This window comes from Salmo salar, chromosome 04 (genome assembly GCF_965601325.2).
Source record: "Salmo salar chromosome 04, fSalSal1, whole genome shotgun sequence".
In the NCBI taxonomy this organism is placed as follows: domain Eukaryota; kingdom Metazoa; phylum Chordata; class Actinopteri; order Salmoniformes; family Salmonidae; genus Salmo; species Salmo salar.
In genome coordinates, this window is record NC_138294.1 from 6,555,001 (window position 1) to 6,567,498 (window position 12,498).

The following is a 12,498-nucleotide window of genomic DNA, read 5'->3' on the forward strand; positions in this document are numbered from 1 at the left end:
CAGAGTATAGCAGAGTGGAGTACAGAGCAGAGTAGATTAGCACACCGAGTATAGTCAAGTAGACGAGTAGAGGAGAGTATATTAGTAGAGGAGAGTATATTAGTAGAGGAGAGTATATTAGTAGAGGAGAGTATATTAGTAGAGGAGAGTATATTAGTAGAGGAGAGTATATTAGTAGAGGAGAGTATATTAGTAGAGGAGAGTATATTAGAGTACAGCAGAGTAGAGCACAGAGCAGAGTATTTTAGAGCATAGTAGAGTACAGCAGAGTAGAGCACAGAGCTGAGTAGTTTAGAGCAGAGTATAGCACAGAGCAAAATAAAACAGAGAAGAGTAGAACAGAGTAGAGCAGAGTAGAGCAGAGTACAGCGTAGAGTCGTGCAGAGTGTAGTACAGAGCAGATCAGAGTAAAACAGAGAGTAGAGCAGAGCTGAGTAGAATAGAGCAGAGCAGACCACAATACAGCAGGGTAGATCCCAGAGAAGAGCAGAGTGTAGAGTAAAACAGAGTAGAGCACAGAGCTGAGTAGAGTAGATTAGAGCAGAACACAGAGTAGAGTAGAGTAGATTAGAGTAGAGCAGAGCGCAAAGTAGACTACAGAGCAAAATAAAACACAGTAGAGTCCTGACTGGTCATAGACGCTTGCTATAAAATGTTAATGAGCAAGCCTTCCTTCATGACCTGGCGTCTGTAAATTGGTATAGAATCAGCTTGACTGTCGAAGACGCTTGGACCTTATTTTTTGATATGTTCAGTATTAAAAGCAGGTTCGGCACCTGGTTCGACCGTGATCTGGCGGAGTTACTCCACCTCAAGAATCCCATTTGGCAAATTGCTCGGCACACACATACTCAGGCTGACTGGCTCTCGTTCAGACAAACTAGAAATAAATGCTCTCAGGCTATCTGGAAGGCCAAAGCTAGTTACTTTAAGGAGCAGATCTCTCTCTGTGGGTCTAACCCCAAGAAGTTCTGGAAAACAGTTAAAGACCTGGAGAATAAACCCTCCTGCTCACAGCTGCTCATGTCCCTTAATGTTGATGATGTGGTTGTTACTGACAAGAAGCACATGGCTGAGCTCTTTAATCACCACTTCATTAAGTCAGGATTCCTATTTGACTCAGCCACGCCTCCTTGACCGTCCAACAGTTCCTCATCTCCCTTCTAATGTGACTATCCCCAATGCTCCACCCTCTTTTCCACTGGCCCGCTACAAAGTTTCTCTCTGCAGGCGGTCACTGATTCCGAGGTGCTAAAGGAGCTCCTTAAACTCGACCCCAAAAAATCATCTGGTTCAGATGGTTAAGAACCTTTCTTCTTTAAGGTTACTGCCCCTATCATCGCCAAGCCCTATCTCTGACCTGTTTAACCTGTCTCTCCTCTCTGGGGAGGTTCCCATTGCTTGGAAGGCAGCCACGGTTCATCCTTTATTTAAAGGGGGGAGATCAAGCTGATCCTAACTGTTATAGGCCTATTTCTATTTTTGTCCTGTTTATCACAAGTGTTGGAAAAACGTGTCAATAATCAACTGACTGGCTTTCTTGATGTCTATAGTGTCTCTCTGGTCTGCAATCTGGTTTCAGCTCAGGTTATGGATGTGTCACTGCAACCTTATAGGTCCTCTATGATGTCACACTTGCCCTTGATTCTAAGAATCTAAGCAATGCTGTGCTGCTATTTGCATTGACTTTGCCAAAGCTGTTGAAACGGTAGACCATTCCATTCTAAGGAGTATAGATCCTAGGCCCCACGCTCTTCTCAATTTACATCAACAACATTGCTCAGGCAGTAGGAAGCTCTCTCATCCATTTATATGCAGATGATCCAGAGTAATGGACATCAGTGGAGGTTTTAGGGCTATGACTGGGATCGAACACATAACCTTCTGATCCAGAGTAATGGACATCAGTGGAGGTTTTAGGGCTACGACTGGGATCGAACACACAACCTTCTGGTCCAGAGTAATGGACATCAGTGGAGGTTTTAGGGCTACGACTGGGATCGAACACATAACCTTCTGATCCAGAGTAATGGACATCAGTGGAGGTTTTAGGGCTACGACTGGGATCGAACACACAACCTTCAGGTCCAGAGTAATGGACATCAGTGGAGGTTTTAGGGCTACGACTGGGATCGAACACACAACCTTCTGATCCAGAGTACTGGACATCAGTGGAGGTTTTAGGGCTACGACTGGGATCGAACACACAACCTTCCGGTCCAGAGTAATGGACATCAGTGGAGGTTTTAGGGCTACGACTGGGATCAAACACACAACCTTCTGATCCAGAGTAATGGAGGTCGGTGCCGTTTAACATGAGGGAGGATGATCGTTTTTTTTACGGCCTTATTTCTATTACATCATATTGGATGACTGTCATTCATATTCTCCCAGTTCAATGTAACAGTGATGGGTTTAGGATACTGGTCCTTCTCCCAGTTCAATGTAACAGTGATGGGTTTAGGATACTGTCCTTCACCCAGTTCAATGTAACAGTGATGGGTTTAGGATACTGTCATTCATATTCACCCAGTTCAATGTAACAGTGATGGGTTTAGGATACTGTCATTCACCCAGTTCAATGTAACAGTGATGGGTTTAGGATACTGTCCTTCATATTCACCCAGTTCAATGTAACAGTGATGGGTTTAGGATACTGTCATTCACCCAGTTCAATGTAACAGTGATGGGTTTAGGATACTGTCATTCATCCAGTTCAATGTAACAGTGATGGGTTTAGGATACTGTCCTTCATATTCACCCAGTTCAATGTAACAGTGATGGGTTTAGGATACTGTCATTCATATTCACCCAGTTCAATGTAACATTGATGGGTTTAGGATACTGTCCTTCACCCAGTTCAATGTAACAGTGATGGGTTTAGGATACTGTCCTTCATATTCACCCAGTTCAATGTAACAGTGATGGGTTTAGGTTACTGGTCCTTCACCCAGTTCAATGTAACAGTGATGGGTTTAGGATACTGTCCTTCATATTCACCCAGTTCAATGTAACAGTGATGGGTTTAGGATACTGGTCCTTCACCCAGTTCAATGTAACAGTGATGGGTTTAGGATACTGGTCCTTCACCCAGTTCAATGTAACAGTGATGGGTTTAGGATACTGGTCCTTCACCCAGTTCAATGTAACAGTGATGGGTTTAGGATACTGTCATTCACCCAGTTCAATGTAACATTGATGGGTTTAGGATACTGGTCCTTCACCCAGTTCAATGTAACATTGATGGGTTTAGGATACTGTCATTCATATTCACCCAGTTCAATGTAACAGTGATGGGTTTAGGATACTGTCCTTCATATTCACCCAGTTCAATGTAACAGTGATGGGTTTAGGATACTGTCCTTCACCCAGTTCAATGTAACAGTGATGGGTTTAGGATACTGGTCATTCTCCCAGTTCAATGTAACAGTGATGGGTTTAGGATACTGTCATTCTCCCAGTTCAATGTAACAGTGATGGGTTTAGGATACTGTCATTCACCCAGTTCAATGTAACAGTGATGGGTTTAGGATACTGTCCTTCACCCAGTTCAATGTAACAGTGATGGGTTTAGGATACTGTCATTCATCCAGTTCAATGTAACAGTGATGGGTTTAGGATAGTGGTCCTTCATATTCACCCAGTTCAATGTAACAGTGATGGGTTTAGGATACTGTCCTTCACCCAGTTCAATGTAACAGTGATGGGTTTAGGATACTGGTCATTCACCCAGTTCAATGTAACAGCGATGGGTTTAGGATACTGTCATTCTCCCAGTTCAATGTAACAGTGATGGGTTTAGGATACTGTCATTCACCCAGTTCAATGTAACAGTGATGGGTTTAGGATACTGTCATTCACCCAGTTCAATGTAACAGTGATGGGTTTAGGATACTGTCATTCACCCAGTTCAATGTAACAGTGATGGGTTTAGGATACTGTCCTTCACCCAGTTCAATGTAACAGTGATGGGTTTAGGATACTGTCCTTCACCCAGTTCAATGTAACAGTGATGGGTTTAGGATACTGTCCTTCATATTCACCCAGTTCAATGTAACAGTGATGGGTTTAGGATACTGGTCCTTCACCCAGTTCAATGTAACAGTGATGGGTTTAGGATACTGTCCTTCACCCAGTTCAATGTAACAGGGATGGGTTTAGGATACTGTCCTTCACCCAGTTCAATGTAACAGTGATGGGTTTAGGATACTGTCCTTCATATTCACCCAGTTCAATGTAACATTGATGGGTTTAGGATACTGGTCCTTCACCCAGTTCAATGTAACAGTGATGGGTTTAGGATACTGGTCATTCACCCAGTTCAATGTAACAGTGATGGGTTTAGGTTACTGTCCTTCATATTCACCCAGTTCAATGTAACAGTGATGGGTTTAGGATACTGTCCTTCACCCAGTTCAATGTAACAGTGATGGGTTTAGGATACTGTCATTCACCCAGTTCAATGTAACAGTGATGGGTTTAGGATACTGGTCCTTCACCCAGTTCAATGTAACAGTGATGGGTTTAGGATACTGTCCTTCATATTCACCCAGTTCAATGTAACAGTGATGGGTTTAGGATACTGTCCTTCACCCAGTTCAATGTAACAGTGATGGGTTTAGGATACTGTCCTTCACCCAGTTCAATGTAACAGTGATGGGTTTAGGATACTGTCATTCACCCAGTTCAATGTAACAGTGATGGGTTTAGGATACTGTCCTTCACCCAGTTCAATGTAACAGTGATGGGTTTAGGATACTGTCATTCATCCAGTTCAATGTAACAGTGATGGGTTTAGGATAGTGGTCCTTCATATTCACCCAGTTCAATGTAACAGTGATGGGTTTAGGATACTGTCCTTCACCCAGTTCAATGTAACAGTGATGGGTTTAGGATACTGGTCATTCACCCAGTTCAATGTAACAGCGATGGGTTTAGGATACTGTCATTCTCCCAGTTCAATGTAACAGTGATGGGTTTAGGATACTGTCATTCACCCAGTTCAATGTAACAGTGATGGGTTTAGGATACTGTCATTCACCCAGTTCAATGTAACAGTGATGGGTTTAGGATACTGCCTCATTCACCCAGTTCAATGTAACAGTGATGGGTTTAGGATACTGTCCTTCACCCAGTTCAATGTAACAGTGATGGGTTTAGGAGGTACTGTCCTTCACCCAGTTCAATGTAACAGTGATGGGTTTAGGATACTGTCCCATTCACCCAGTTCAATGTAACAGTGATGGGTTTAGGATACTGGTCCTTCACCCAGTTCAATGTAACAGTGATGGGTTTAGGATACTGGTCATTCACCCAGTTCAATGTAACAGTGATGGGTTTAGGATACTGGCCTCATTTCACCCAGTTCAATGTAACAGTGATGGGTTTAGGATACTGTCCTTCACCCAGTTCAATGTAACAGTGATGGGTTTAGGATACTGTCATTCACCCAGTTCAATGTAACAGTGATGGGTTTAGGATACTGTCATTCATATTCACCCAGTTCAATGTAACAGTGATGGGTTTAGGATACTGTCCTTCATCCCCAGTTCAATGTAACAGTGATGGGTTTAGGATACTGTCCTTCATATTCACCCAGTTCAATGTAACAGTGATGGGTTTAGGATACTGTCCTTCACCCAGTTCAATGTAACAGTGATGGGTTTAGGATACTGTCCTTCACCCAGTTCAATGTAACAGTGATGGGTTTAGGATACTGTCATTCACCCAGTTCAATGTAACAGTGATGGGTTTAGGATACTGTCATTCATATTCACCCAGTTCAATGTAACAGTGATGGGTTTAGGATACTGTCCTTCACCCAGTTCAATGTAACAGTGATGGGTTTAGGATACTGTCCTTCATATTCACCCAGTTCAATGTAACATTGATGGGTTTAGGATACTGTCCTTCACCCAGTTCAATGTAACAGTGATGGGTTTAGGATACTGTCCTTCACCCAGTTCAATGTAACAGTGATGGGTTTAGGATACTGTCCTTCATATTCACCCAGTTCAATGTAACAGTGATGGGTTTAGGATACTGTCCTTCACCCAGTTCAATGTAACAGTGATGGGTTTAGGATACTGGTCCTTCTCCCAGTTCAATGTAACAGTGATGGGTTTAGGATACTGGTCCTTCACCCAGTTCAATGTAACAGTGATGGGTTTAGGATACTGTCCTTCACCCAGTTCAATGTAACAGTGATGGGTTTAGGATACTGTCCTTCACCCAGTTCAATGTAACAGTGATGGGTTTAGGATACTGTCCTTCATATTCACCCAGTTCAATGTAACAGTGATGGGTTTAGGATACTGGTCCTTCACCCAGTTCAATGTAACAGTGATGGGTTTAGGATACTGTCCTTCATATTCTCCCAGTTCAATGTAACAGTGATGGGTTTAGGATACTGTCCTTCACCCAGTTCAATGTAACAGTGATGGGTTTAGGATACTGTCATTCATATTCACCCAGTTCAATGTAACAGTGATGGGTTTAGGATACTGGTCCTTCTCCCAGTTCAATGTAACAGTGATGGGTTTAGGATACTGGTCCTTCTCCCAGTTCAATGTAACAGTGATGGGTTTAGGATACTGTCCTTCATATTCACCCAGTTCAATGTAACAGTGATGGGTTTAGGATACTGTCCTTCACCCAGTTCAATGTAACAGTGATGGGTTTAGGATACTGTCCTTCACCCAGTTCAATGTAACAGTGATGGGTTTAGGATACTGTCATTCATCCAGTTCAATGTAACAGTGATGGGTTTAGGATACTGTCCTTCATATTCACCCAGTTCAATGTAACAGTGATGGGTTTAGGATACTGTCCTTCACCCAGTTCAATGTAACAGTGATGGGTTTAGGATACTGTCCTTCATATTCACCCAGTTCAATGTAACAGTGATGGGTTTAGGATACTGGTCCTTCTCCCAGTTCAATGTAACAGTGATGGGTTTAGGATACTGTCATTCTCCCAGTTCAATGTAACAGTGATGGGTTTAGGATACTGTCCTTCACCCAGTTCAATGTAACAGTGATGGGTTTAGGATACTGTCCTTCACCCAGTTCAATGTAACATTGATGGGTTTAGGATACTGTCCTTCACCCAGTTCAATGTAACAGTGATGGGTTTAGGATACTGGTCCTTCTCCCAGTTCAATGTAACAGTGATGGGTTTAGGATACTGGTCCTTCACCCAGTTCAATGTAACAGTGATGGGTTTAGGATACTGTCATTCTCCCAGTTCAATGTAACAGTGATGGGTTTAGGATACTGTCCTTCATATTCACCCAGTTCAATGTAACAGTGATGGGTTTAGGATACTGGTCCTTCTCCCAGTTCAATGTAACAGTGATAGGTTTAGGATACTGTCCTTCACCCAGTTCAATGTAACAGTGATGGGTTTAGGATACTGTCATTCACCCAGTTCAATGTAACAGTGATGGGTTTAGGCTTCTACATAATACTAGAATGTTCCCTGTACCGATCAAGAGGTTGCTACTACCTAGGAATTTTACAAAGTAGGTGCAACAGGTCGAGATTAATGAAAGAAATCAAGGTGACTGACAAATTACATCTAATTTTATTGGTCACATACACATATTTAGCAGATGTTATTGTGGGTTTAGCGAAATGCTTGTGTTCCCAGCTCCAACAGTGCAGTAATATCTAACAATTCATAACAATACACCCATCTAAAAGTATTAGTAATATCTAACTAAATGCTTGTGTTTTTAGCTCCAACAGTGCAGTAATATCTAACTAAATGCTTGTGTTTCTAGCTCCAACAGTAATATCTAACTAAATGCTTGTGTTCCCAGCTCCAACAGTAATATCTAACTAAATGCTTGTGTTCCCAGCTCCAACAGTAATATCTAACTAAATGTTTGTGTTCCCAGCTCCAACAGTGCAGTAATATCTAACTAAATGCTTGTGCTCCCAGCTCCAACAGTAATATCTAACTAAATGCTTGTGTTCCCAGCTCCAACAGTAATATCTAACTAAATGCTTGTGTTTCTAGCTCCAACAGTGCAGTAATATCTAACTAAATGCTTGTGTTTCTAGCTCCAACAGTGCAGTAATATCTAACTAAATGCTTGTGTTCCCAGCTCCAACAGTAATATCTAACTAAATGCTTGTGTTTCTAGCTCCAACAGTATTATCTAACTAAATGCTTGTGTTCCTAGCTCCAACAGTAATTAATAACTAAATGCTTGTGTTCCCAGCTCCAACAGTAATATCTAACTAAATGCTTGTGTTCCTAGCTCCAACAGTAACATCTAACTAAATGCTTGTGTTCCTAGCTCCAACAGTGCAGTAATATCTAACTAAATGCTTGTGTCCCCAGCTCCAACAGTAATATCTAACTAAATGCTTGTGTTTCCAGCTCCAACAGTGCAGTAGTATCTAACTAAATGCTTGTGTTTCTAGTTCCAACAGTGCAGTAATATCTAACTAAATGCTTGTGTTCCCAGCTCCAACAGTGCAGTAATATCTAACTAAATGCTTGTGTTCCTAGCTCCAACAGTGCAGTAATATCTAACTAAATGCTTGTGTTTCTAGCTCCAACAGTAATATCTAACTAAATGCTTGTGTTCCCAGCTCCAACAGTGCAGTAATATTTAACTAAATGCTTGTGTTCCCAGCTCCAACAGTAATATCTAACTAAATGCTTGTGTTTCTAGCTCCAACAGTAATATCTAACTAAATGCTTGTGTTCCCAGCTCCAACAGTGCAGTAATATCTAACTAAATGCTTGTGTTCCCAGCTCCAACAGTAATATCTAACTAAATGCTTGTGTTTTTAGCTCCAACAGTGCAGTAATATCTAACTAAATGCTTGTGTTCCCAGCTCCAACACTAGTATCTGACTAAATGCTTGTGTTCCCAGCTCCAACAGTAATATCTAACTAAATGCTTGTGTTTCCAGCTCCAACAGTGCAGTAATATCTAACAATTCACACATCTAAAAGTAAAATAATGGAATTAAGAAATATATAAACATTAGGACGAGCAACGTCAGAGTGGCATTGACTAAAATACAGTAGAATAGAATACAGTATATACACATGATATGAGTAAAGCAGTATGTAAACATTAAAGTGACCAGTGATTCCATATCAATGTACACAGGGCAGCAGCCTCTAAGGAGCAGGGTTGAGGGCAGCAGCCTCTAAGGAGCAGGGTTGAGGGCAGCAGCCTCTAAGGTGCAGGGTTGAGGGCAGCAGCCTCTAAGGTGCAGGGTTGAGGGCAGCAGCCTCTAAGGAGCAGGGTTGAGGGCAGCAGCCTCTAAGGTGCAGGGTTGAGGGCAGCAGCCTCTAAGGTGCAGGGTTGAGGGCAGCAGCCTCTAAGGAGCAGGGTTGAGGGCAGCAGCCTCTAAGGAGCAGGGTTGAGGGCAGCAGCCTCTAAGGTGCAGGGTTGAGGGCAGCAGCCTCTAAGGTGCAGGGTTGAGGGCAGCAGCATCTAAGGAGCAGGGTTGAGGGCAGCAGCCTCTAAGGAGCAGGGTTGAGGGCAGCAGCCTCTAAGGAGCAGGGTTGAGGGCAGCAGCCTCTAAGGTGCAGGGTTGAGGGCAGCAGCCTCTAAGGAGCAGGGTTGAGGGCAGCAGCATCTAAGGTGCAGGGTTGAGGGCAGCAGCCTCTAAGGAGCAGGGTTGAGGGCAGCAGCCTCTAAGGTGCAGGGTTGAGGGCAGCAGCCTCTAAGGAGCAGGGTTGAGGGCAGCAGCCTCTAAGGTGCAGGGTTGAGGGCAGCAGCCTCTAAGGAGCAGGGTTGAGAGCAGCAGCCTCTAAGGTGCAGGGTTGAGGGCAGCAGCCTCTAAGGTGCAGGGTTGAGGGCAGCATCCTCTAAGGTGCAGGGTTGAGGGCAGCAGCCTCTAAGGTGCAGGGTTGAGGGCAGCAGCCTCTAAGGAGCAGGGTTGAGGGCAGCAGCCTCTAAGGTGCAGGGTTGAGGGCAGCAGCCTCTAAGGAGCAGGGTTGAGGGCAGCAGCCTCTAAGGAGCAGGGTTGAGGGCAGCAGCCTCTAAGGAGCAGGGTTGAGGGCATCAGCCTCTAAGGAGCAGGGTTGAGGGCAGCAGCCTCTAAGGTGCAGGGTTGAGGGCAGCATATTATGTTAATATATATGTATATATATATAAACATAATATATATAACTGGTACTGTATATATATATATATATATATATATATATATATATATATATATATATATATATATATATATATATATATATATACAGTACCAGTCAACAGTTTGGACACACCTACTCATTCAAGGGTTTTTCTTTATTTTGACTATTTTCTACATTGTAGAATAATAGTGAAGACATCAAAACTATAAAATAACACATATGGAATCATGTGGTAACCAAAAAAGTGTTAAAAAAATCTAAATATATTTTATATTTGAGATTCTTCAAAGTAGCCACCCTTTGCCTTGATGACAGCTTTGTACACTCTTCGCATTCTCTCAACCAGCTTCACCTGGAATGCTTTTCCAGCAGTCTTGAAGGAGTTCCCACATATGCTGATTACTTGTTGCTATCAGGTTTCCAGGTAAGACCCAAATGCGGACTGTGTTGAAGTAACCAAGTTTATTACAGCAACAGGGGCAGGCAAACGACATGTCAAGGCAGGCAGGGATCGATAATCCAGAGTCGAGGCAAACGTACAGGACGGCAGGCAGGCTCAGTGTCAGGGGCAGGCAGAGTGGTCAGGCAGGTGGGCTCAGAGTCAGGACAGACAAGGGTCAAAACCAGGAGGGCGAGAAAAAGAAAGACTTGGAAAAAACAGAAGCCGAGACAAAATGCTGGTTGACTTGAAAAACAAGACGAACATCGCTCGTGTTTCTTGGTCCAAGCAAGTCTCTTCTTAGTATTTTATTTAACCTTTATTTAACGAGGCAAGTCAGTTATGAACAAATTCTTATTTATAATGATGGCCTAGGAAAAGTGGGTTAACTGCATTGTTCAGGGGCAGAACGAGAGATTTTTACCTTGTCAGCTCGGGAGATGCGATCTAGCAAACTTTTTTTTTGTTACTGGCCCAACACTCTAACAACTAGGCTACCTGCCGCCCCAGGTCAATTGGAGGTGTACCTGTCAGTGTATTTCAAGGCCTACCTTCAAACTCAGTGCCTATTTGCTTGACATCATGGGAAAATCTAAAGAAATCAGCCAAGACCTCATAAAGAAAAATTGTAGACCTCCACAAGTCTGGTTCATCCTTGGGAGCAATTTCCAAACGCCTGAAGGTACCACGTTCATCTGTACAAACAATAGTACGTAAGTATAAACACCATGGGACCACGCAGCCGTCATACCGCTCAGGAAGGAGACGCGTTCTGTCTCCTAGAGATGAACGTACTTTGGTGCGAAAAGTGCAAATCAATCCCAAAACAACAGCAAAGGACCTTGTGAAGATGCTGGAGGAAACAGGTACAAAAGTATCAATATCCACAGTAAAACGAGTCCTATATCGACATAACCTGAAAGGCCGCTCAGCAAGGAAGAAGCCACTGCTCCAAAACCGCCATAAAAAAGCCAGACTACGGTTTGCAACTGCACATGGGGACAAAGATCGTACTTTTTGGAGAAATGTACTCTGGTCTGATGAAACAAAAATAGAACTGTTTGGCCATAATGACCGTCGTTATGTTTGTAGGAAAAAGGGGGAGGCTTGCAAGCCGAAGAACACCATCCCAACCATGAAGTTTGGATACTTCCAAAGTTGTGGCAAAATGGCTTAAGGACAACAAAGTCAAGGTATTGGAGTGGCCATCACAAAGCCCTGACCTCAATCCTTTAGAAAATTTGTGGGCAGAACTGAAAAAGTGTGTGCGAGCAAGGAGGCCTACAAACCTGACTCAGTTACACCAGCTCTGTCAGGAGAAATGGGCCAAATTTCACCCAACTTCTTGTGGGAAGCTTGTGGAAGGCTACCTGAAATGTTTGACCCTAATTGAGTGTATGTAAACTTCTGACCCACTACGAATGTGATGAAAGAAATAAAAGTTAAAATAAATAATTCTCTCTACTATTATTCTGACATTTCACATTCTTAAAATAAAGTGGTGATCCTAACTGACCTAAGACAGGGGATTTTTACTAGGATTAAATATCAGGAATTGTGAAAAACTGAGTTTCGGCAAAGGTATATGTAAACTTCCGACTTCAACTGTATATACTACAAAATATATCTAGCTCTCCTCTCTCTCTCTCGCTTCTCCTTAATTTAGGCAGAAATGAATGTGTAAAAAACTGTTCAACTATTGTCTTTCTCTCTCTTTGCTAGAGAGATGCTTTCAGTACTAGATTCATTCTCTGATCCTTTGATTGGGTGGACAACATGTCAGTTCATGCTGCAAGAGCTCTGATAGGTTGGAGGACGTCCTCTGAAAGTTGTCATAATTACTGTGTAAGTCTATGGAAGTGAGTGAAAACCATGAGCCTCCTAGGTTTTGTATTGAAGTCAATGTACCCAGAGGAGGATGGACACTAGCTGTCCTC

General features: G+C 42.8%; 1 protein-coding gene across 1 annotated transcript in view; it reads right to left on the reverse strand.

Moving 5' to 3' along the window:
• The window catches only part of LOC145878573 (glutamate receptor 2-like), a 104,293-nt gene that overhangs the window by 76,677 nt on the left and 15,118 nt on the right, over positions 1–12,498 (reverse strand). The gene's annotated exons all lie outside the window — the stretch shown is intronic.